Genomic DNA, 25622 nt, shown 5'->3' with positions numbered 1-25622 from the left:
TTTTTTTTTTTTTTAATCAGGAAACCCTGTTGCGTTCCACTGCCTGTCTGTAGAGGCATTTAAGTTGCTCTGCAGGGGTTTAGGGGCTCCCCGGAATCCCCTGGGACCTCTGACTCAGAAGAATGAAGGGATAGTGCTCTTTTTTTTTTTTTTTTAGAGAATCTTTTTTTTTTTTTTTTAATTTATTTATTTATTTATTTATGGCCGTGTTGGGTCTTCGTTTCTGCGCGAGGGCTTTCTCTAGTTGCGGCAAGCAGGGGCCACTCCTCATCGCGGTGCGCGGGCCTCTCACTGTCGCGGCCTCTCTTGTTGCGGAGCACAGGCTCCAGACGCGCAGGCTCAGTAGTTGTGGCTCACGGGCCCAGTTGCTCCGCGGCATGTGGGATCCTCCCAGACCAGGGCTCGAACCCGTGTTCCCTGCATTGGCAGGCAGATTCTCAACCACTGCGCCACCAGGGAAGCCCGGGATAGTGCTCTTGAGCCTGTCTCTCCCCTAGTTTTGCAAATACGACCCTCCAAAATAAAGTGACTCAACTTGCTTAAAGACACAATCAGTTAATGGCAGAGATGGATCTAGAACTCAAATCCCCTTACCCTCGGCCCCTTTGTTGAATTCAGAATGCTGCCTATCCCAGGGCTATAATAATGGGGGATAGAAGCCAACGCTGGGCCTTTGCCATCTTCCTCCATCGGCTCGCTCTGTTCTGCAATTTCGGTTTTTCTCTGTTTGGAACATTTTCAGCAGGTGTATCTGCATCTTCGGGAAAATCAGACGTGACTGAAAATTTTGACTGGTCCAATTTTTCGTGACTTGTTGACAGCAGCCCTGGGAGCTGTGGGACCAGTAACACTGCGGCCTCGATGCCATGCCTGTCAACCTAATAACGCTGTGTTTAAACACAATGTGTTCTGCTTTCGCCTAGGAGTCTGTCTATGCTGCTTTATATTAAACAGTTAACTTTAGGACAAGTTCTATGGGTTATGGAAGTAGCAGCTTATCTGTGAGTCAAAGAAAACCAATGGTCAACCTGCCCAGAATTATTACCCTTACCTGCCTCGCACATTAACTGAAGTTCTCAGTTTTGGTCACTCTTCCTGGTAATAAGGCAATCTTCATTTTGTAAAATGCAAATGTGACATCCAGAAAGCATAACATTAACTTACCAGCATTCATTACTATCTTAAACCAGATTTGATTTTTTACTTTTTATATTATCACCTAGTTCAGAGCGAAGTCCTAAAGGAATAGAGCTAGTGTGGGTAAAAGTTGATTGGTGAAGGGTGGGTATGGAGGAGAGCAGAAAGAAAATCTAGAGCTTGGGTACAGTGTTATATAAGGAGCCTGGACATTAACAGGAGAGAGAAAAATGGAGAGAGTGCCAAAGAATAAGTTCTGCCTGATTCCCAGTTTTGCCAAATTCAACATTTTCCCCAGAGTTCTCCTTGGTTAGCTCCCTTTCTTTGTTGATTTTGCCCAGCATTGGATGAAATGCTGAAAAATTGGAAAGAATAATAGCAATCATGATAGCTAACTTTTATTGATACTGTTTGCCAGACATTGCTTGAAGCATCTACATGCATCAACTTATTTCATTCTTCCCCCAACATTTGGAGATGCCATTAACAGCCCCATTTCACAAATGATGACACTGAGGCCCAGAGGTTTGAAGAACTTCCTTAAGATCATCCAACAAGTAAATGGTGGAATCAAGGTTCCAACCCAAGCAGTCTGGCTCCAAAGCCTATATTCTTAACCCCTGTGATCTGCTGTCTCCAAAATCACATCATTTGTTTTATTTATTTATTTTTTTAAATTTTATTTATTTTAATTTTATTTTATTTATTTTTGGCTGCATCACGTGGCTTGTGGGAGGTTAATTCCCTGACCAGGGATTGAACCCCAGGCCCAGGCAGGGAAAGTGCCAAGTCCTAACCACTGGACAGCTAGGGAATTCCTGAAGATCACAGCATTTGTAAGCAAATGGTAGGGTTAATCTTCAAATATAGACAGTCTGATTCCTGATCATTCTACTATAACCTCCTGGGCTGAAATGAATTTTTGAAACACATCAGACCTTTACAGTCATGGAGACTCTAGTGGTCCAGAGAAAGTTTCTTGGTTAAGGAACTTCCTAAAGTTGTAGCAGTATGGTGTCTTAATAACAGTGCTCTATTGTTTTAATATAAAATGCCAATCTGACAAACGCAGTTGGGCGTAAACCTCACAAAGTGTTGGGCAAAATCCCTGCCCGGCTGTTACTGTCCTAGACTGAAATGGAGAATTCAAGCAAAATTACTTCTTGTCTCTGTAAAAGGTCAGCTGGAATGAAAATTGGTTAATATTTCTCCTTCCTCTATATAGCCAAACACTGCTAGTATCCAGGGAACAGCAAAAGTAAACCTGAAATCTTGGGTTTAGGAAATCACTGCACCATCTTTGGTTGTATTTAGCAAGGCCCTCTGGAGGGCTTTTTGGATATTATCTAATGAATTCTTATAGACATTCAGCCAAGTTTTAACCCCTTGGAGTGCCACCTTCCCGCTAAGAAGAACTTCCTGGAAATAAAGCAGATGACAGGTGTCAGATTAATATAAAAATGTGCTATAGTTTGGAGAAAGACTTGCTCAACTCGTCTTCTCCCCTCTAATGATGGGAAGAGTTCTGGGAAGATGGTCCATTTGGCGGCTGGAGAAAAGAATCAAATGTGTATTAGGCTAGTGCTACTGGAACTCAGCTTCTTGGTGATTCTCTGGGAGCTGAGAGAATGGAAACAGGATTGCTGAAGGGAGATGGGAAAGGCTGAGGGATGGAGCAGCAAGTTTACATGATGTATAAACTACAGGGGGCTCCATGTTTGAAATTATTCCCTCTTCTTCTAATAACTAGCTATTTTCATATTCAAATTATTTCTCCCTACTGTTCAATAAATAAATGTGAAATGAAATCAAACAAACAAAAATACTCATTTTGTCAGAAAAGGTTCTTTTCTGTTATTCCACAGTTTTCAGGAGGGAAATGCCTCGCCCGCTCTGTTAATAGATTTGACCTGTCTTTGCTTGAGAACATCTTTCATTTCCATGGAAGCCTTAAAGAAGCAGTAAGACATAGCAACAGGGATTCCCAATCTTTTTGTCAAGAGAAGCCGCTTTTCCTTTTCTCTAGAGCTTTAAGGTCAAGGGATGGGGATGGGGAGTTTCCAGCAGATGTTTCATTCCTCCCTGGGGAGACTGTCAACCCCCAGGCCACTGACTTCTGCTCTATGAGATCAGGCTTCGAGATTTACCAGCAGATTTTCATTGACTGGTTGAGAACTCAGGTACAAGGATTCTTCCATCTGACAAGAAATGGTAAAACTCAAAATAAAAAGAAAAAAGCGATCACTTGCTGTTTCACTTCCCCAGAACATGTTCCGAGCACCAGCTAAACTCATTTCCCACCAGGTTTAGAATGAAGTTGACATAGTTTGACCTCTGGAATTTCTTCGTAGCTTTGCACCATCTTTGTATATATCCCGAACTGAGTTTCAAGTTTCATTCTCTTGTTGCCCTAGGCTGAGTTCCAGGCTTACCATATTGATCGAATGGGACCTTCAGCCAAGTTTTCACCCCTTGGAGTGCCACCTTTCATCTAAGGTAAGAACTTCCCTAGAAATAAATCTCTGACTATAGGTGCTCACAATCCCCACTGTTTACTCTTAAACCGTTCGTATTTCTTGAGTTTTCAGGGTAAAAACTGAGATGTTGAGTTGAGGGTACAAACTGTGCTTCTGTTCTGAGTTGGAGGACGTGTAATATGGAGATGGAGAAACTGTTTGAATTGTCCAGGTAGCCATGCTAGGATGATTCCCTAGGAATACCTTATGGAGGAGTGTATGGGCATCAGAATTTAACCCATAAAATTGTAGATTTTAGAGTTAGAAGGAATTTCAGTATATCGTTTGGTCCAGTCCAAACGTCATGGGTAGAATGACCTCATTTTACAGATGACACAGAGGCCTGGAGAGACTAAAGCCATATCTGAAGTTATCTGGTTATCTTCTAAGAGTGCCTAGGACCCTTATCTTCTGCCTCCTACTTTATGCTACTTTACAAATATTTAAAGGAACCTATGATGCCAACATGTAATGACTTATGTACACGTGGTGTTTGCAAGGGAGAGAAAGAGAATGGAATCTTTATGAGATCAGTCCTTCTTATTCCTAGCCTAATTTGACTCCTTTAAGAATCTGGCCCAAACTCAATCAAAGTAATGCCCTGTCACATAGAGTTTATGGATTAATTGTTTAGATGCCTGACTTTATGGCATAACATGTTTCCTATTCCATCTTTGTTAACTTTATTCCATACTGATCCTCTGTTGAAGTCTCCTCCTATCCTTCTCCTGTTTGCCTCATGACCTGCCACCTCTGCTTGGTTTTTTTGCTTTTTCTTGGGTAATTCCCCAATAAATGAGTGAGTCCTCAAAAGGTCGGATAGGTAACACTATTCCTGGGTCAACCAGTTTTCCAGGTCTTACCTCCTATATGCTGCTTGTAGACGGCCCACATCCAGTCTATAAGAGACATTGGTGAGTGGCGAAGACCTTTTCTGGTGATAGTTATTGTAATTACGAACTCCAGAGCTATATAAAAATTGCTTTCATCATCACTGGAATAAAGATAGAATTTAAGAAGAGTGAGAGAGAGAAGAAAACAGATAGTGGGGGTTAGTTTGTGGAGTTCCCAGTTAGTGTGTGTCTTTGCAGTAACCAAGTAGTATATGGAGTGCTAGATTTAGAGTTGAAATACAGATTCTGCACTTGAACTATGCATTTTGAATTACTGCACACAGAGACCAAGAATGCAGTTGAAATAAAAATACCCATTCCCACACAGACAAATGTGGGAGAGGGAACCATATGGAACCTGAGAAGGAATGGCATCAGGACATAGACATTTTTGTTAACCTCAGTAGCTAACATTCCCCCAATTGCTTTGTAGAAAGAAGCAGAAGCTTGTTTTAGATGATTATTATCACCTAATATTATTGTGAATTTATCTCATTCAATATTGTTGTAAATTTGTGCATATATAGTTATACTGTACTCAATATCTATTGCTGTGTAACAAATTACCCCAAGATTTTGTGGCTTAAAACAACCACCATTTATTATCTCACAGTTTCTGAGAGTCAGAAATCCCAGAGTGACTTAGCTGGGTGGTTCTAGCTCAGGGTCTCCTTTGAGGTTATGGTCAAGATATCAGCTAGGGCTGCATCATCTGTAGACTTGGATGGGCCTGGAGGACGTTTCCAAGAAGGCTTGCTCACTGGAGTCGCCAATTTCTCACTAGTGTTGTCCAGAAATTTTAGTTGTTTGCCATGTGGGCATCTCCATAGCGCTGCCTTGGTATCCTCAAGACATAGTAGCCGGCTTCTCCCAGAGTGAGTGGTCCAAGAGATGGAAAGAGAGAGAGGCAGAACACTCAACACAGAAGGTGCAGTCTTTTGGGGGGAGTCCTTTTTATTTTGGTAAAAAATATATAACATAGGTTTATCATTTTAACCATTTTTAAGTGTATAATTCAGTGACATTAAGTACATTCAGTTGTTGTGCAGCCATCACCACTATCCATTTCCAGACCTTTTCATCGTCCCAAACAGAAGCCCCGTATACCCATTAAACAATAATTCTTCATCTGCCTAACTCCCAACCTCTGTTCATCTCAGTTCTACTTTCTGCTTTATGAATTTGCCTATCCTAGGTACTTCATATAAGTGGAATCATATAATATTTGTCCCTCTGTGTCTGGCTTATTCACTTAGCACAATGTTTTCAAGATTCGTTCATGTTGTAGCATGTATCAGAATTTCATTCCTCTTTATGGCTGAATAATATTCCACTGCATGTATATACACATCTTGTTTATCCATTCACGTGTGAAGGGACATTTGGGTTGTTTTCACCTTTGCTGCATCTTTTTATAACCTAATATGGAAGTGACACACCATCACTTCTGCTGTAATCTAGTCCCTGGAAGCAAGTCACTGTATCAATCCCACACTCACTATATTCACACTTAAGGGAAAGAGAGGAATATCAAAGAATTTGTAGATGTATTTCTAAAAGAATAAAAAATACCTAAGTTAACTTTACTAATTGAACGTGATTCTTTTCATGGGGCTTAGACATTGTTCTTAATTCTCTTAATGGTTTTGTAAAATCCTGAGCTTAAGAATCTTTCCAAGGACTGTACCCAGAATAGCCCCAACCAGAGCAAAGCACTGAAAATGGGCAAACCAGAAAAATGACATGCTTTACACAAATTGCCCAAACAAGGTTCATTTTGGTACATGAGATACCAAAAAAATGCAGACCTAATTTCTATGCTGCTCTTAGGCCTGGATTTATCAGCAGGAAGAATGAAAGTAGGCCTGCCTCATGTTTCATTTTACTGCATGTGAGTGGGAACCTTTTAAGTGGCAGTAGTGGCCGCAACATATGTGTTTAGAACATATTCAGTGTTATTCCTGTTGGAGCCTGTCTTTGTATGTGGTTGAAAGAAGGCTTGGTCTCTAATGACAAAAATAACAACAAAGGAATGATCCCCCCACCCTCCTCCTATTTTCCTTTTTATTAATCCTGTAAATGTTTCCTTCTTTTCCTTCTTTTAAGACTGGTACCACAAAGCTGAGCTCCTTTGCCTTTTTAGTTTATTACACTACTTTCAATTGTCTATTTTGTGATGAATGTAAGGAATTTGGAAGTAGTTTGCAGAGGTGAAGCCAGGGAGGATAAAAAAGCAATTACCTCGTGCCAATTACACCAGGAAATAGTGGAGGTGCCATTCCTGCGGCATTTCTGTCCATTTTTCTTCATTACTGTAATGGTGGCCGCTCTCCTTATTAGCCAACACATTTCTCTTCATTACCAGCTGTGGTGATGGGGGTGATGATGAGTGCTATTTACAGCTGGAATTCTGTGACAGGCCCAGCAGATGAATAATAATTATTCAAACAGATATATGGAGGCCAAAAAAGGCAAGTTGTTAAAGTCAGGCTATTGTGTCCCAGAAAGGCAGGGAGATAATTTCTTTTGAAGGGGGTTTGGTTCATATTCCTCAATCAGGGACTCCTGCAGTGCTGGGCTGGAATGGCTTATCTGAGGTACTCAGTGTGTTCTTACAAGAACTGAAGGGAAAACAATGAATCGTTTAAACCGTAAAACAAATGTCTATTCCGATTGAACCCTAGCTTCATCTACAGGGAGGAAGCAGGGCTTTCCTTGAGTCTACACTCAAAAGATAACTTATCCCAAAACCTTCCATCCCATCCCTCCACCCGTGTGTCCTGCTATCTATCTGTCTATCTGGGGGAATCTTGTTATGGCAATACTTATAAAGTGTATTAACTATCATCTATCTATCTGTGTATGTATGTATGTGTGTATCTGTCTGTCTGTCTATCTATCTATCTATATAGTCAGCGTTCTCCAGAGAAACCCAACAAGCAGGATGTGTACAAAGAAAGAGGAAAAGAGATGTATCTTAGTGAATTGGCTCATGTGATTATGGAAGCTTGGAGAGTTCAAAATCTGAAGGGGTAAGCCAGCAGGCTTGGGAACTCAGGGAAAAGTTGCAGTTCTAGTTCAAAGGCAGTCTGCTGGCTGCTTGTTCAGGGTACATCAGTCTTTCTTCCATTAAGGCCTTCAACTGATTGGATGAGGACTACCCACATTGTGGAGGGCAGTCTGCTTTACTTGAAGTCCACTGATTTAAAGGCTAATCTCATACAAAAAACACCTTCACAGAAACATCCAGAATAATGTTTGACCAAATATCTGGGCACCATGAGCCAGCCAACTTGACACTCAAAAGTAACCATTACTCTTTCTGTCTGTCTATCTATCTATCTATCTATCTATCTGTAAATCTAGACCAACAAAGTACAAAGAATTTCTGCCTCATAAAAAAAGGTGCTAAATTGGGTTTTTACTTAATGACAAGTCTTTAAATTGGGCTATTAAGATTCTTTTGGAGGTGAGGCCAGTAGTTGAAGAATCCAGCAGCTCTAGTCAGGAATCGAGCCTTGCTTTCTATCCAGCCTCCTTCCAGACACTTGAATTGAGGGGAATAATTGCTCGAAGGGCAGGAGAGGATCTGTAAGTGAATTTGGAAAAGAGGCAGAGTGTAAATATCTTTGGGAACTGTGGTGAATTGTTTAGTAAAGAACATCTTTCAATTTAATCATCTAATTGCTCCTCTTGCTTTGACTTTCTCCCTAGCAGTGACCCTCACAGTTATCCCATGAACCTTGCTCAACTAAAAAAGGTGTTGTTGAAACAGGCTGCAGAAGTTCCAAGCCAGACAAGTAGGAACAAGTCAGCTTCCCAGAGACAGGCTCATGGGCAAGACTCTAGTTAACCCCTGCTGGCCTGGAACATTTGGGAAGGAGGCCTTAGGAAAAGATTTCCACTAGCAGGGTATTGCCATTTGCAAACTCTGATGGTGTGTGCAACCTGTTAAGAATGATAGAGGCAGTATTCCAGCACAGCAGGCTTTCAATATGAGACAGAGGGATGAAAGGAGTACAATATGAAGACAGCAGGTGAGAATGGATGTATCACACAGGGAAAAGATGTTAGAGGAATACTGAGGTATATTAATTCTCCCCAGGTCCCCTCAAATTCAGTAGCTTCAGTGAAAGCAAAGGCAGGCTCTTGAATTAGGCCCAGGCTCGTAACAGGTGCCACAGCACCATCTGCTTAGTAGCAAAAGGCATAGGAGGTGAGAAAGACACACCTGCATGCCAACCAGTGATATTTTCTTCAATAACCTTGATTTCCTTAGGGGCCCTCACAAGCTGTCATGTGTGGACAAGCTCAGGGAATTCGATGTCTCCTAAGTGATGCTTCTCCAGAGTTAGGCTACTCCTGCAGGCAAGATGGCATTTGCCCAGTGGCTTTTGGGATAATTTGCACTTTTCTAAGGGCTTGAAACAAGCAACAGAAGCAGCAGCTGCTTGGCACCTGGAAAGTCCTTCCTAATGATCTGGGTCTGGAAAGGCTTCTCAGTTTACTGTCTGTGGGCAAGTTGTCAGACTCTGTCCATGACAAATCGTTCACCATTGAGAAAGGGCATGTACCTTCCCACCTATCTCATTATAATTTAATGAAACAAGGACCAATGAAAGGTAAATAAAAGCATGAGTCAACTATATCTCTGAGAGATAGAGCTCAGGGATTTCCTGAAATAACTGGCTCAGTCTTTTGGACTAGGTATTTTATTTATTTTCCTTAGTGTTTGAGCAACTTGCCGTTTCCCTAAGCCAATTTCTTGAGCCTCTGAGCAGAGAGCATGTTATGACAATCTCCCCTATGTAGACCCAACCAGCTTGAGTCCATTATGACTTTGCCCTAGCTTGGCATCTGACATCCATTTGGAAGGTGTGGGTGCACTAATTTCACCAGGCCTCTCCCCACTGCCCCTGAGTAACCTTCTCCAGTCTCATGGATTCAACTACCACCTATAGTTGATGACCTCCAATCCATATCCCTCTTCTGAGCCCCATACTCTCATCTGAGCTTCAGCCTGGACCTCTCAACCTGCATGTAGAATAGACACCTCAAACAACATGTCCAAAACTGAACTCACCCCAAACTTGCTCTTCTGTTTTCTTTCTTGACTCTGTTAGTGGCACCACACTTCACCAGTCACTGGAATTAGTTACCCTTAGCTTCTCCATCTCCACCCACCCTCATGCATGCACATTTAATTTATCACCAAATTATGCTGATTTCGTATTCTGAAAAGTGTTTTTTCCAATGTATCTCTTTCTTTTCATTCCTACCACTATTACTGTAACCCAAGCTCTTAGAGTCATCCTGAGTTGCTTGTAACTAGTCCCTCTGCCTCTTGTCTTAACTCATTTAAGACTACATAGCTGCTGAATAATCTCTAAAATACTTAAAATCTTTAAAATCTCCCCATCGTTTACAGAACTAAACACTAAACTACTTATTCAGGCCCTCTTTGACATCCTTCTCCAGTGTTTTCTCCCAATAACTGCCCCTTTCCCTTTCTCCTCTTGTAATACCCTTTTAATTCCCCACATGTGCCCTGCTGCTTCCAGCCCCATGCCTCTGTGGGAGTTATTTCTTCAATCTGGAACACTCATCCCACCCTTCTTCACAGGCTAATTATGTCTGACTCATCTTTAATACTCAGCTAAAGCATTATCTCTTCCAGGGAATCTCTTGTGAACTCCCAGATGGAACAAGGACTGTGCCCCTCTACTATTCCCTATAAGACTGTGGATATCTCTGTTATCATCCCCCATGTCCATCTCTCTCACTGGATTTTTAGAACATTTAAAAAAAAAATCTTTACCCTCAGGGTTCCACAATGGGCACTGAAAATTTTTATTTTGCACTGAATTCCTATGTCTTTGTATTTTTAGACCCTCAACCATAGAATATTACTAATTGTACCAACAAATGTATTTGATTCACTAAGACATCATAATATCAGTTTATTGTGCATGGAACATCCCTATCTAAAACTCTCCAAGGGTTTTGAATATCTCCACTCTTGAAAGCCATACATCTTCTCTGTAACCCGCAACATCTACTTCTCCAATACCACTGACCTCCTTGAGACATGACTGTTGGATCTGTGATGTATGTTTCCAGTATGACAGACATTGTGGACTTACTCTCTTGGTTGCAGTTCTGGGGCACCACAAACTATCATCAGAACATTACACAAGCCAAAACAGCCTAGCACACTTGTGTGTTTGTGCCTGTGCTTCATTTCTCAAATGGTTCTGATACTTACTCAAATTTCAGAATCATTACCTAAGTCTTTCCATGCAACCTAAAACTCCATTAGGATTTTGAAGACCAGTATATGCTGTCTCAAATTGGCCAAAAAGTTAAGTAAAATTTACCTTTTCCCTGCAAACTCAGCTAAACCAGGTCTCTCTCAACCCTTACTGAACCTATGGGACTTTCTTTTTTAAGCTAAGTTCAGAACTTTGTGTTTCTAGTATTTTACATTTCATCTGCTAATTTTGGAAGCTACTTCAAGACTGCTCATTTCATTGGGAATCCATAACCTACCACAGAAGACCTTAGCTAAGCTGTATGTACAAATTTAGTCATGAAATCTTATAGCCTTGCAGAGTTTTCATCTAAATATCCAGTAAAGATGATGAGACCTGAATCAAGAACAAGAGTTCCCCTTTTCCCCCATTGTAATCCATTTCCCCACATGGCAGTCTTTGATCTTTTAAAATCATAAATCAGATCACATCATGCTCCAAATTAAAATGCTCCAGTGAATTCCCTTACACTTACTGTGGTCTTCAAGACTGCACTGACCTGGCCTTGCAGACTCTATCTGCCTTATTCTTTCAAGCTCATGGCCAGTCCCAGGCCTTCATATATTGCTAGTCCTTTGGTCTAGAATGCTCTTACATCAGATCCCCTCGTGGCTGCTTCCCCTTTAATAGTCAGGTCTTGGGTCAAATGTCAACACCTAAGAAATATTCCTCTTCTCACTCTAGCTAATGTGTATGTTTTATTTTTATTTAACACCTGTAATTATCTTTATTTGTTTAGTTGTTGTTTTGTGAGAGCAGAATGTTGTCTTGTTCATCAGTGTATCCCCAGCACCTAGAAGATGCTCAGTAAACATTTTTTGAATGAATAAAAGAATAATACCTTTTTGCTTATTTACAATGATCTATTAATCAACCTGCTTTGGATATAGTTATTCAGTTAGCTACTGATTATGCTTATGTTATCAACAGGCATAATAAGAAAGACTTACCAAAACTCATTCTTGATACTGACATTTGTGTGTAATATAATTGTGGTATTTTCCTGATATCTGTATGTCCATCCAAAAAGGAAATCAGGTTCATTTGACAGAACATTTTCTTAGTGAACCCACATTGGTTCCTCAAGATCATCTTTTAGCTCTCTAATTTAGAATTTGCCAAGAATTTCTATCCATTACACTGGATTTTACTCTGTTGATTCCCCCCTCCCTCATACATTCTTTCTGAAAACCATGGGGTTTGTTCATCACCTCTCTCCTTCTACCCCTCTCATACTTTGTGATTTCTAAAAGGTCATTTACAGTGTCCTGCATTCACATTTATTCGGTTTTTAGTGTGATGGAGGTAGCAAAGTATATGATTGAGCGGCAGAATATGGTCTCTAGAGTAGTGCTTCTCAAAATGCAGTGTGTGTAAGAATTACCTGGAGATCTTATTAAAATGCAGATATTGATTCCATAGGTCTGAGATTCCACATTTCTAACACACATCCAGGTAATAAAAATGCTGCTGATTTGTGAACTGTATGCTGACCGGGAGGCTCTAGAGTCAGACTGTCAGGGCTCAAATCCCAGCCCTGCCATGGGCAAGCTGTTTAGCTTCCCCAGGCCTCAGTTTTTCCATCTGAAAAATGGAGAAAACAATAGCATCTACTTTCTAGGTTTTTGTGAGGATTAAGTTAGGGGGTATATATCAAGCACTTAGAGCAGAACTCTGAATCTGATAATAAACATTTTCCATGATTATCACTACCTTAGAATGTAATTCATCCAGACTTGAGTTCATATAATTGTGATATACTTTCTTATTATCTGCTCATCCATCTTGGGCTTTGATTCCCCTTTAAACTGAATTTCTATTTCCCATATTTTCCAGTTTATTGCTTTTTGAGGTAAAGATGAAAGCATATAGGAATGGAGAACTTTAAATTGTTTTTGTCATGCATTAATCATGTACCCTCTACCCCGAGTCAGCTTATCCTTTTCATGTTTTTCTTCTTGTTCCAAGTACACTTTGAAATATTCTATTTAATGTTCTTGGCATTTTGGTAAACTTTAATTCATTCTGACATGATTCAATGTCAGGAGTCTATTTAACAGTAATAACAGAATCATTTTATATTAGTTATTGAGGATAGCTAAGTGATTTATTCAAATCCATTTTTGTGGCCTAAATGAACAAGAGCTCCTCACACTGAGTATCTTGCTTCCCAGGTGAGGAGGCCAGATAATAACAGGTAAGCTTTCAATTACCTTTGATGTGGAACAGATAGAACAGGTGTGGAGTTTATTATCAGTTCTCCGAAAACTCACCACACCCTTGTTTAAAGACAATTTAGATAACTGGCATGGTAATGAATGGGATCATTGCTAGGTGCACATTATATCAATTTTTACAAAGTTGTTGCCAAATTCCAGTTTATTTGGATAAAAACCAACTTAGGGTGTACTGTCACTAACACGCGTTATAAATCATGGCTATGCTAAATATTACAAAAATTAAAGTGATAAGTCTGCAGTTCTCACAAAGCAGCAATCATTAGCTTATATGATAAATTGGAAATCATCCACACCTAGGCCAGTGGCTGAGAGCAGGCAGAGTCCACGGCAAACTATGCTGTGTGAACTGTAAATAATAAGGACCACTTGCATTTGCAGTCAATTTAAGAGATTATAAAATCTTCCCGCATATATTATTTTATTTGATCTTCCCAGTGGAATCTTAAATCATTCCTCAGAAGCACTTATTTCTTTCTACCACGTATGGAGTGGTAGTCAATACCGTGAGCTCTTAAATCAGATTACCTGATTGTGTTAATTTAGCTCCTCCAGAAACAGATGCCAAACTGGTATTAAACATGCAAGGATTTTCTTAAGGGAAATGCCTGTATTGGAGAAAACGGGAGAGGGAGCTGGGATAGGCTGGGTGAGCCATCATCAGTGATGCATGTCTGACCCTAAGTGAAGGAGAGAGGGAGGGAGGTTGGGTGGAAGCATCTCAGACTGCTGTGAAGTCTAGGAGAGGCGTGGCAAGGATCTTGAGGAGTTCTTAGGGCAGAGTGAGCTGTCAGAGAACCCCATGTCATCCAGGAATGGCCCTACACGGCATGCCTGCAATAGATTCCAGTGTGCTGCAGCTGGGCACCTTGGTCAATACTGCATCCTGTAGTTGGAGATCATAGGTACCCCATGGTTCAAATCGTAGCTCCACCATTAATTCGCTGTGTTATTTTGGCAAATTGCTCTGCCTCTTTCAAAGACCCATCTTACTCATTTGTATACTGGTAATAATAGTTATATGTCCTCTGCTGTGTGGCTTAAACCCTCACTGCATCAACTGCTTCCATAAAATAGGGGATCCAAGCCCATCTACTGCTTAGCATGTGATAGGGCTGAAATTCATAGCCATCCTGGGCTAAAGGGCCTTCTAATGTCACTCATCAGGAAGGATTTGAAATATTTTACCTTTTGATTTTTGAATAATATTCTCTCTTAAAAAAATGTATAAAGAACACAGAGATAATATACTGGGAACAAAATGAACAAGAGTCTTAGGAACATGTAAAACTAATACCAAAAGATCTAGTATCATGTCCTTGGAGTCCTGGAAGGAGAGGAGAAAGAATATGGGGCTGAAGAAGTGCTCAAATACCATGGCTGAAACTTCCAAAGGACATAACCTACAGATTAAAGAAGCTGAGCTAACCACAAACAGGATAAATCCAAAGAAACACAGAAATCTGCATTAAAGACGCATCATAGTCAAATTACTAAATATTAAAGACAAAGAACAATCTTGAAAGCAGTGAGAGAGAAACAGTACCTTACCTACAAGGGAAAAACAACTTGAATAAGAGTGGATTTTACATCAGAAATATGACAGAAGGAAGTAGTACAGCATTTTTCAAGTGCTGAAATTAAAAAACTGCCACTGCAGAATCCCATATCCAGTGAAAATATCTTTTAGAAATGAAAGGGAAATCAAGAAATTCTCAGATGAAGAAAAACTAAGAGAATTTATCACCAGCAGAACTTCCTTTAAAAAAATGGCTAAAGAAAATTCACTAAATGGAAGGGAAATGATAAAAGATGGACCCTGGAATGTTGGGAAGGAAGAAAGAACATGATTAGCAATAATAAGATTAAATACAATAGACTTCTTTTAGTTTTCTGAATTATGTTTGATGGTTGGAGCAAAAATTATAACAATGTCTCATATGGTTCTAAATGTATATGAGGAAATATTTAAGCTAATTACATTTTAAACAGGTAATAAAGGGCATACAGCTCAGAAAGGAAGAAATAAAACTTCCTAGATCTAATAGGTAAGTTTCTCAAGGTGCAGGATTCAAAAAGCATACCAAAAAAAAAAAAAAAAAATTGTATTTCTACATACTAGCAATGAACACATAAACACCAGAATAAAAATACAATACTATATACAATTAATCAAAAAATGATGTACTTAGGTGTAAATCTAATAGAATGTATATAAGACTTATATGCTAAAAACTACAAAATGGTGACAAAAGAAATCAAAGAAGACCTATTTAAATGGAGAGGCATACCATATTCATGTATTAAAAGATTCAACCTAGGAAAGATAAAATCCCAGCAAGAGTTTTATAGATATAGCTGGTCAGGGAACTAAGATCCAGCAAGCCACATGGTGTGGCCAAAAAAAAAAAAGAATAAAGTAGGAGTAATCATGTACTTGATTAGAAGACATATCATAAACTTCAATAATCAGAATATATGGTACTGACAGAGGGATAGACACATACATCAGTGGGACAGAATAGAGAAGGAACCCAGAAGTAAATCCACGAAAATATGCCCAACTAATTTTTGAGAAAGGTGCAAAAGCAATTTAATGAAGGAAAGATAGCATTTTCAACAAATAGAGCTGGAGCAACTGGACATCCATAGACAAAAACTGAACCTCAACCTGTCTTACATCTTATACAAAAATTGACTCTAAATGGATCATAGACTTAAATGTAAAAAAAACTTAAAAACTTTTAGAAAGACAATGAGAAATTCTTCAGGATCTAGAGCTAGGCAAAAAATTCTTAGATTTGACATCAAAAGCAAAATCCATAAAAGAAAATCCATGAACATTGATTATGTAAACTTAATTAGACTTAATCAAAATCATACTTTTTGCACTGTGAAAAATCCTATTAAGAGGATGAAAAGACAGGATACAGACAGGTAGAAAATATTTGCAAACCACCCATCCAAAGGACAAGTATCTAGAATATACAAAGAACTTTCAAAACTCAATAGTAAAAAAAACAATAATCCAGTTAGAAAATGAGCAAACGACAAGACTTTTCACAGAGTATACAGAAAGCAATTAAGCACATGAAAAGATGTTCAACATCATTAGCCTTTAAATGAAATTAAAACCTCAGTGAGATAGTACCACACACTTACCTACTTATATGTCACATGTAACCTAGTAGCTTAAAATTGAAACCAAAGTATGGAAAATTTATAAAATATACAGCGTACTCTAACAGACAAATGCATGAGGCACCCCTGCACTTTATACTATTTGCCAGATACTCTTATAACCCTTCGCAACAGTAATTTAGAAAGCATATAATCAATATTTTCTAGTTAATGATTAAATTATTGGATTATTGAATAGTTGAATGAATAAATCAATGTATGAATAGATGGATGGTGCTATAGACTGAATGCTTGTGTCCCCCTAAAATTCATATGTTGAAACCTAATCGCCAATGTGATGGTATTTGGAGGTAAGTGTTTGGGAGACACTTAGGTCATAAGGGTAGAGTCCTCATAACTGGTATTAGCGCTCTTATAAAAGAGACCCCAGACAGCTCCCTTGACCCTTCCACCATGTGAAGACACACATCAAGAGAATGGCCATCTGTGAACCAGGAAACAGGCCCTCACCAGACATGGAATCTGTCAACACCTTGATCTTGGACTTCCCAGCCTCCAGAACTATAAGAAATAAATGTCTGTTGTTTAAGCCACCCAGTCTATTGTATTTTACTATATATTCTATTATAGAGGCCCAATGGACTAAGACAGATGGATGGATAGATGGATGTGTGTGTAGATGGATGGATGGATGTTTGGAATCAGTGAAGTGTGGATCAGTGTAAAACATGTTAAGACATTTACAAGCATGAGGTTAAAGAGCTTATTTTAACTGAATTCTGGTCACAACACCAATTTAAAGGCACAGGGCCAGGGCAGAAAGATGCAGGAAGTTCAAAGAAAATCAGAAAAATTTGTCACACCTTGTAAATAGTAAATAAGAACTCCTTAAGTTATAGACATCTTTGGAAAAAAGTGCATAACTTCTTGGGATAAGTACATAGTACAGATGTTTTGTTTAGAACTTTTCCTGTTAACTGCTGCATAATCTGGCCATTTGCAGGACTGTGTATCTTTGATCTCTCAGACTTTTGGCTGACCACACCTTGGAAGTTAGCTATTTGTTTTCAGCATGGCAGGAAATGCAATGGCAAGCTTCCTGACAAGGAAGGCCTGTAATGGAGCAACATGTGTGCTGGCACAACCGTTTGCCTGCCTTTGACCCTTGACAGGACTTGACTTCCACCTTCTGAGCATTCTGTTTCCTAGCTTTGGATCAGAGGTCACCACACTTGACCTCTGGTCTCAGTGTGATCTCTGACACTCCCAACTCCCAACTTGGTTTTCATTGTTCTGCATAATCTAAAGTTCCCCAGGATCCAGAAAAGCTCTTCCACTAGTTCCCACCAGCTGAGGTCACCTTTGTTCTCTCCCTCCCCTGGTCCTGGCTGACTGAAATCTACAGCCCCTAATCATGGCGTGGTCCCTCCAAGTTGCCTTGTGTGCTGACTTTGATTGAATGCTAATAATTTTTATTAGGAGTGCCCATTTTCTGAAATGCTAACCATGCTACTACATTTAGCATCTCATTTAGCATTCAAGAATCCCATGAGAAAAATATCATTTATCCCTGTCTTTGGAGATCAGGAAACTGAGGCTCAGCAAAATTGAATGTAACTGGTCTAAGTTCATACTGCCAGAAAGTGTCAGATTTAGGACCTGTCATTTTTTACTCTAAATGCATTTCCCATGCTTTCTATTTATTAAAGGTTCTCCATTCAACATCCCATTGTTGTTCTGGGTACTGAATATATGCACTGTGAAAAAGCTTTGTTTTAGTTTTAAAAGATGTTCTATTTTTCAATGCACCAGGCAACTCTCATGTGGATTTTAAGTCCTTTCAATCCTACCTCTTATCTAACCACAGATGCAATAACTGGTTCTATGAAGCTTTGACCAGCTTTAGCAGGTGCAAGCTGGCAGTACCTCATCTCAACTCTCTGATACTTAGCTTAGGACATTTGTGGGAAAGCATGCCACTCATGCTTGCATAATCCAAAAGTACCTGGGAGCTAATGCTCGTGAGTTCACCCTTGACCAATATGGAGTGGGAGCCAGTGAACCACTTCCCCCTTACATCACCCATGGCCTTACATTTTCCAGATGCCTCTGCTAAACCTGCTCCAAAGATCCTATAGCAACAAGCACCAGTTAACCATAGCAGTGGTCAACTGGGAAGGACATTTTCATGCAAATCATAGTTTTACATTTTACATGTCTGCATGTTTGTGCACAAGGAATAATCCAGTTTATTTGACTTAATCAGTTGATTTAGCTTCAACAACAGTTTTATAACAATGTGGGCAGATACCCGTATGGAAGGTATTACCAACATATTTGTGTGAACTTATTTCTTTCGCATTCATAAGGGAACTTCAATTAACTGCTAAGTAAGACGACTCAAGTTGGTTCAGAAGTTTCCTGGCTGGCTGTTTATGGTTCTTATGTAAATGGTAACTAAAACCTTTCCTTGATGATAAAAATCCACACCAACAAATTAATAGGTATTCTTTCACATTCCTGAACTTCACTTCCACCCGCAGTAAGCACTATCCTTGACAAGATGTGTAATGTCTGTACCTGAATGGCTTAAGCCCCTATGCTCTCTGCAAAACATACTCCCTGGCCATTCTAGCTCATTTGATCACTAGTTCTGCAACTGACTGATTGAGACGAGGAGGGAGGTGAACCAGGGATGCACACTTTGGAAAAGCTTCCTGACGATTCTGATGTTCACCCACTCCTTCCCTTCCCACTACCCTCTGCCCCTCCATACCATACGTGATCTCACACCTGTGCTGCAGGGCAAGCCCAGATGCAAACAATGTGATGGTACAAGAAAAGCATTTCTGTAGAACACTGCCTTTAGAATCTCCACGGATCAAAAGTAAAACCAGATGCAGTTTTACTGGAGGGGAGAAAACTGGAAATTGAATGCCTTTCTTTCATTATATTTATATATATATACACACACACACCCTTAAGAGGCCCAGAGTTAAATTGCTTTTTGTGAAATCTCCTTAGCAAGTGAATTTGTGTAAAAGCAGATAAGCTTAGAAATTCTCAGAGAATCAGATATTCCAGGTAATCATGATCTGGGGGTCTGGGGAATTGACAGTTGTGGTTTATTCTGAATGTCAAGCCATAAAAATATAGAAATAGAGATTATATATAGATTATACACCACAGCTGATACTCTGTTTTAGTTCACCTTTGCACTGAAAAGCAGTCCTCTAAGCTGTAGAAATTAACTAGTACGGTCAGCACAGAGCTGCATTATTAGACCAAACAGCAAGATTAGTCATATCAAGTAGTATTTGAAAGAAAGGATTCCATTAGCTGCTTTACTGTCTTTTTTTTTTGGCTGCGTTGGGTCTTCGTTGCTGTGCGCAGGCTCCCTCCGGTTGCGGCGAGCGGGGGCCGCTCTTTCATTGCGGTGCGCAGGCTTCTCATTGCAGTGGCCTCTCCCGTTGCGGAGCACGGGCTGTAGGCACGCGGGCTTCAGTAGTTGTGGCACACGGGCTCAGTAGTTGTGGCTCGCGGGCTCTAGAGCGCAGGCGCAGTAGTTGTGGCGCCTTCCCGGACCAGGGCCTGAACCCTGCATTGGCAGGTGGACTCCTAACCACTGCACCACCAGGGAGGCCCTTTACTGTCTTTTTTGTATGATACAAAAGCTAGCATCAGTGCTCATGTGGGAGTTAAGTCAGTGAACATCGAGCTTCCAGAAAGACCTTCTGAATTATCCAGCGTAAAAAAGAAATTATAAAAATGAAAAAACACACACACACACACACACACACACATGCACGCACGCATGCATGTGCACACACATACAGGGATAGCAAGATGATTCCATGATAGCTGAATCTATTTTTTTAATCGTAAATGAAAGCATTTATTAAATTGTTAAATATCAGCCTCCATGTGACACTTCTCAAAATGATACAAATTTCTTCCTCTTATACTTCATTCCAACCTCTACTATAGCCTTTATGACATTTTACCAAAGTGTGTTACATATCACCTTTCTTCCCAAACAGATTATAAGGGCGTAGAGGACAGAGGCCTGCCCAGTCAGCCCTAGCATGTGTGTGGCACAGGGTAGACAACAAGTACATGTTTTGGGGAGTGAATTAGTGAATGATTAAAAATTATTTGGTAGTTGAATCTATCCTAGTGGTATCCAAGCTTTCTTTTTGATCTGAGGACACACCTTGGCTTATCACTGAGAAGGCTCATTTTCTGAATATATCACGGTTCTCCTTGTAGGTCATATGTAAACTGTTAGCTTAATATAGAAAACATACTATGGAAAATTATGTGAAATACACAGCATACACCATAAAAGACAAGTGCATGGACCATCTCTGAGCCCTGTATTGAATGTATATTATTTACCAGATACTTTTATGCACATTCTCTAATTTTCTCCTTACAGCTCTTTGAGGTGGTCATGTCCTCCAAGATCAGGAAATGGAGATTCAGAAACTCAAAGTAATTTACCCAGAGAGACAAAGCCAGGCACACAATCCAGGCTTTCAGAATCTATGCTCAGAATTTCAGCTGCTTTCTTCCTTTAAGAGTATTTGTTTAGACGTATGTTCCAAGGGGGAAAATATCCCAACTAACTGTTTGGCATTGCATCAGTTCAACACGAATCAACCTGTTGGTGAGCTGAATTATTCACTCTTCACTTGATTATTTTGTCATCTTGTACACACAAGCATACTCTGGTTAAGAATGAAAAATATCTTTCATAAGACTGTTCAGCTCTGCCCCTGGCATGTTCTGTTCAGTACGATGTTGTTGTTATTTTTCTTTTAAATCCTCAGGCTTCTTATTCCAAATGCAAAACAACTCAAGTTCCTTTGTGTTTTCATTCTGTAATTTATTCTTGGAGTTATTCCTCATGTTTTATTTAAAATTTTTTAGGTTTTGCTTTTAAAATGCATGTGTGATGCATGTGTAAGTTTTAATTCAGGGGGGGAGTCGATATTTTCCACCTGAAAAACATACCTTTAATTTTATAGACATCAATAGACAACTATGATTCGCTATATAGAAATTCACCTTATAGGCAACTTTTTAAAAAACATACTATTCTGCAAAATGCAACACCTGTTCAGACTGAGAAAAGAAAAGGAGAAAAGATATAAAAATTCCTTTTGTAGCACCATGAATTCTTTGATCAGTTGTCTCTTTTCTCATTGCGATTTTCCCCCATCACTACATTTCTAAGAGTCCAAATGGAGAATTATAATTATGGAAGGTGATGGAATGAGTTGAGCTCCACAGATGCTGAGGCAGCCGGTTTACTATTAGATTTCAAAGGCAACATTCCCAAACTGATGCCTAAGGAAATTTGTTTTTATTTGGATAGCAGAGAACTCGAGAGGAATAAAATGATAGCTTTACAAGTGCTATTCAGCACTACTATGTAAATAAGTAGCTTACACAGCCAGACTTAGCGATAAACAAAGGAACATGTCAACTGACATTCAAATCTCATCACTGCATTGATGTAATCATCCTAGGTATGGGGCGAAATAATTTATATAAATGTGTATAGAGGCACAGAAAAATCACCAAATACAAATTTTCAACAATTTATCATCCAACAACATAATCCTCGACAATAAATGCTAGCGATACCTGATTGTTCTTGTGTTTCAGCCGTTTCCTTTATTTGAGCAACTAGAGATTTCTAATGACCTCCTCATCACATCAGACTGGTGGGACTGACCTCGTTCAGCACAACCAATTGTTCATAATTGGGTTTTGTGAACTGTGCTGAGTATTAGGTGCTTTCCATTGAAACTGCCTTCTATGTGATTCCCCACGAGTCCCATCCATTTCAGCTTTTCATTTCTTGCAGTAATGTGGTCATGCTCAGAGCTTCAGAATCTTTACAATGTGATGAGCGATATGGGTGGGGATCTGTCTGCTCTGAGATGCAGGGGTTACAATGGCCTCCCTAGCTAAGGATTAGTGTTTGTGCATTTCAGCCAATCGAAGAGTTCAGTTATTATTTAAAGTAGTTGATTCCACTTACTGGTCCCCACACTGATTCCACTCTGTGATCAAATTCTTACCCATCCACTGTGAAACGAGGAGAAATAAGATTAAGGTAGGGAGTTTTAATAACTCTAAGCTATTTTATTTTAATTCTGAAATTCCACTTCTTGGAGTCATTCATGTGAAATGGTGGAGGTTATAGATGGTAATAATGCTGGTTTTAAAATCCCTACTTGGATAAACTAAGAATTGACAAGTATATGTCAGCTCCACAACTATTTAGACTTTGCTGGTCTATAAAATCCAAAATTTACTATCAAAAATTTTATTCAAAAACGTATTGAGAAAATTACTTATTCTTTGAATAAAAGATGAAAGATAACAAAGTTTCATAGATATTTTGCAGTTAAATCCCAGATTGGGTAAATATCTAATTGTAAAAGGCAGAACAATAAAAGCCACTGGAAAAACTAAATAGTAAAATATTATTATCAGACCAAGGAAAACTTCTAAACAAGACAGGAAACCCAAAAGCCATAATGGAAAAAAAAAATTATAAAAGTACAGATTTGACCTTAAGGATGTTAGTTCTCAGAAAGTTTATTATCCAGGTCCCTTCAGTTTCAGCAGAAGTCAAAGTTGTCATGATACAAAAATGCCCCCTAATAAATATTAACGACCCCACTCCTTCCCTGATTAGTACTAATACTTACTTCTGTCCATTATGTCAATAAACTAATTATTGTCTGATGTTGCAGAGAATGAATAAACAATTCAAATTCTAAACAAATTGATTGCTAAGTGAAGTTACAAATCTTATAAATGTTTCAGGATTTTGTGAAATGATTACAGCGATGTTGGAGAATTGCTTGAATCATAAGCAAAGTTGCTGACAAATGAGGATCCAGAAGAGTTGGACCAGTTAACAACTACTATAGAGGTCCTTAGGCAAAAGAATAAAACTCTCTAATATTTTTACAAAATAGATCCTCTTTATGATCATAGTGGGAAAACACTTATGCTGTGGAGGACTTTTTAAAGTGCTAGAATACAATCTGACTTATACCTTACCCGCTATCAAAATAAACCAATTTTCTTCGAATGTTCTAAAATTAGCTAATTTTTAGAATTAAATTTAATATCAGATAAAAATCACCTTAATTCCTTATTGTCATTTTATTTTAAAGATAAAGACTAAATCAACTTTAAAATGTATTTACCATGACATTTTGGTCTATTTTTATTTTATTTATTTTAAAATTTGTTTGTTTATTTATTTATTTATTTATTTATTTTGGCTGCGTTGGGTCTTTGTTGCTGCGTGAGGACTTTCTCTAGTTGCGGCGAGCAGGGGCTACTCTTCATTGTGGTGTGCGGGCTTCCCGTTGCGGTGGCTTCTCTTGTTGTGGAGCGCAGGCTCTAGGTGTGCGGGCTTCATAGTTGTAGCACAGGGGCTCAGTAGTTGTGGCTTGCAGGCTCCAGAGCGCAGGCTCAGTAGTTGTGGTGCGCAGGCTTAGCTGCTCCGCGGCACGTGGTATCTTCCCAGACCAGGGATCTAACTCGTGTCCCCTGCATTGGCAGACGGATTCTTAACCACTGTGCCACCAAGGAAGTTCCCTATTTTTAAAGTGGAGTCACTTAATTTAGACTTATTCTTGTATCAGATTTCCTTGGTGACCACCTATTCATAAATGTACATGCTTATATATATGGAGGAAGACAAGCAAAGACTGGGAAAAAGTATTTGTAGCACCCCCTACTGATAAAAGGTCATTATCTTCAATATAAAAAGAGCATCTACAAATTAATATGTAAAAGATAAATACCTCATATAAAATACTAATGAAGAGTATGAATTCAGAGACCAAATTATGAATTCAGAAGAAGAAATATAAAGCTATGAAGAGATACCTAACTTCACTAGTATTCAAGGAACAGTAAATAAACTAAAGCAGTGAGCTAACAGTTTCACCCATCAAATTGACAAAAATTACACACACACAGACACACACACACACACACACACACATTCATTCCATTTTGGCAAGAGTGTGAAGAAATGGACACTCTCATTGGAGTGTGAAAATTAGATTCCTTTTTGCTGACTAATTTGTAATCTATACTAAAATCTAAAATAAGTATACTCCTTGACCTAGCAATTCCACATCTAGAACCAATTTTGTACAATATTAGCAAGAATACATAAAAATATGTATACAGGATATTCATTATAGCATTATTTGTAGTGACAAATAAAAGAGCTTATTAGAAAATTTCAATACATGTGGTGCATTCATACAATGGAATATCAAAGACTCATTAAGTAAATGAAATGTGATTTTTTTTTAAATGTCCAAAGTATAGTATTATGTGAAAAAAATCCAGCAGCAGACAAATTTGTTCAACAATGTTCCATTCCTGTGAATATATAGGTTTGGCACACATGCACACACATGTACACACACACACACGTTAAAAATCGGGTGTGGTATTCACCAAATTCTTAACGGTGATTATCTTTGGGAGGTAGAATTGGTAGGGAAGAGAGTGAGTCTCACTTCTTGCTTTATATTTATTTTTTAATGGCGGAATAACAGGTGAGTATGTTTTTTTGTATGTGTTTTTCAATATTTTAAAATATAAATATATAAATAAATAATACCAGTGGCTGAAAAAAGGCCTAGGACCTTATTTGAGGCTGCAGATGGTATCCAAGGTGATTTCCATGGCTGAGAATACACTTACAGCCAAGATTCACATGCATGCCCTCCTGAGCACATGCTATTTCTCATCATCTAGTTCCGTTCTCTTCACCTGGGGTCCGGGGATTCACAAAGATCTGTGTGTAAAAGTAAGGGGGTCTGTGTACTTGAAAGGGAAAAAAATTACATCTGCGTTTTTACTAACCTCTAATTGAAATTTAGCCATTTCTAAAACTAAGGGGCCACAAATCCCAGAATTGTTAGCAGTATCTGCAACTTTGTCAACAATAGAAATCATAGCTGTTTTCATATCGCACTGCAATTGTTAGAGGCATCTCAAAACATAACTTTTGAACTTCTCTATCAGAATAAATCATTTCAGACCCTCCATTAAATCTTGTTCTCTAACACAGTGAAAAAGAAGCACATCTATTACTATATCACAAATATGAAGTTTTTAAAAACTATTTTGATAACTATATATCAGCATAATTGGTTTCCTTTGTAATCCTTGTGTGTGTGTGTGTGTGTGTGTGTGTGTGTGTGTGTTTGTGTGTGTGTGTACGCGCGTGCGCGCGCATTTAAACATTATTTGGAAAAGGAGTCCATAGGATTCATCAGACACCTCCCTCTGCTGCCCCAGGGGCCATGGCACAAACATAAAAACATA

At 39.0% G+C, this 25622-nt stretch overlaps 1 long non-coding RNA gene across 3 annotated transcripts in view; it reads left to right on the top strand.

Moving 5' to 3' along the window:
• Window positions 1–25622, top strand: part of LOC132373460 (uncharacterized) — a 469013-nt gene that overhangs the window by 375138 nt on the left and 68253 nt on the right. For all 3 annotated transcript variants that reach the window (XR_009505428.1, XR_009505429.1, XR_009505430.1), the window contains one exon: window positions 3552–3633. This is a non-coding gene — a long non-coding RNA (uncharacterized LOC132373460). The remainder of the gene's footprint in view (window positions 1–3551; window positions 3634–25622) is intronic.

Source organism: Balaenoptera ricei, chromosome 10 (assembly GCF_028023285.1).
Source record: "Balaenoptera ricei isolate mBalRic1 chromosome 10, mBalRic1.hap2, whole genome shotgun sequence".
Taxonomy (NCBI): Eukaryota; Metazoa; Chordata; class Mammalia; order Artiodactyla; family Balaenopteridae; genus Balaenoptera; species Balaenoptera ricei.
The sequence above is the reverse complement of the archived record's forward strand: the minus strand, read 5'-3'. Positions and strand labels throughout refer to the sequence as shown.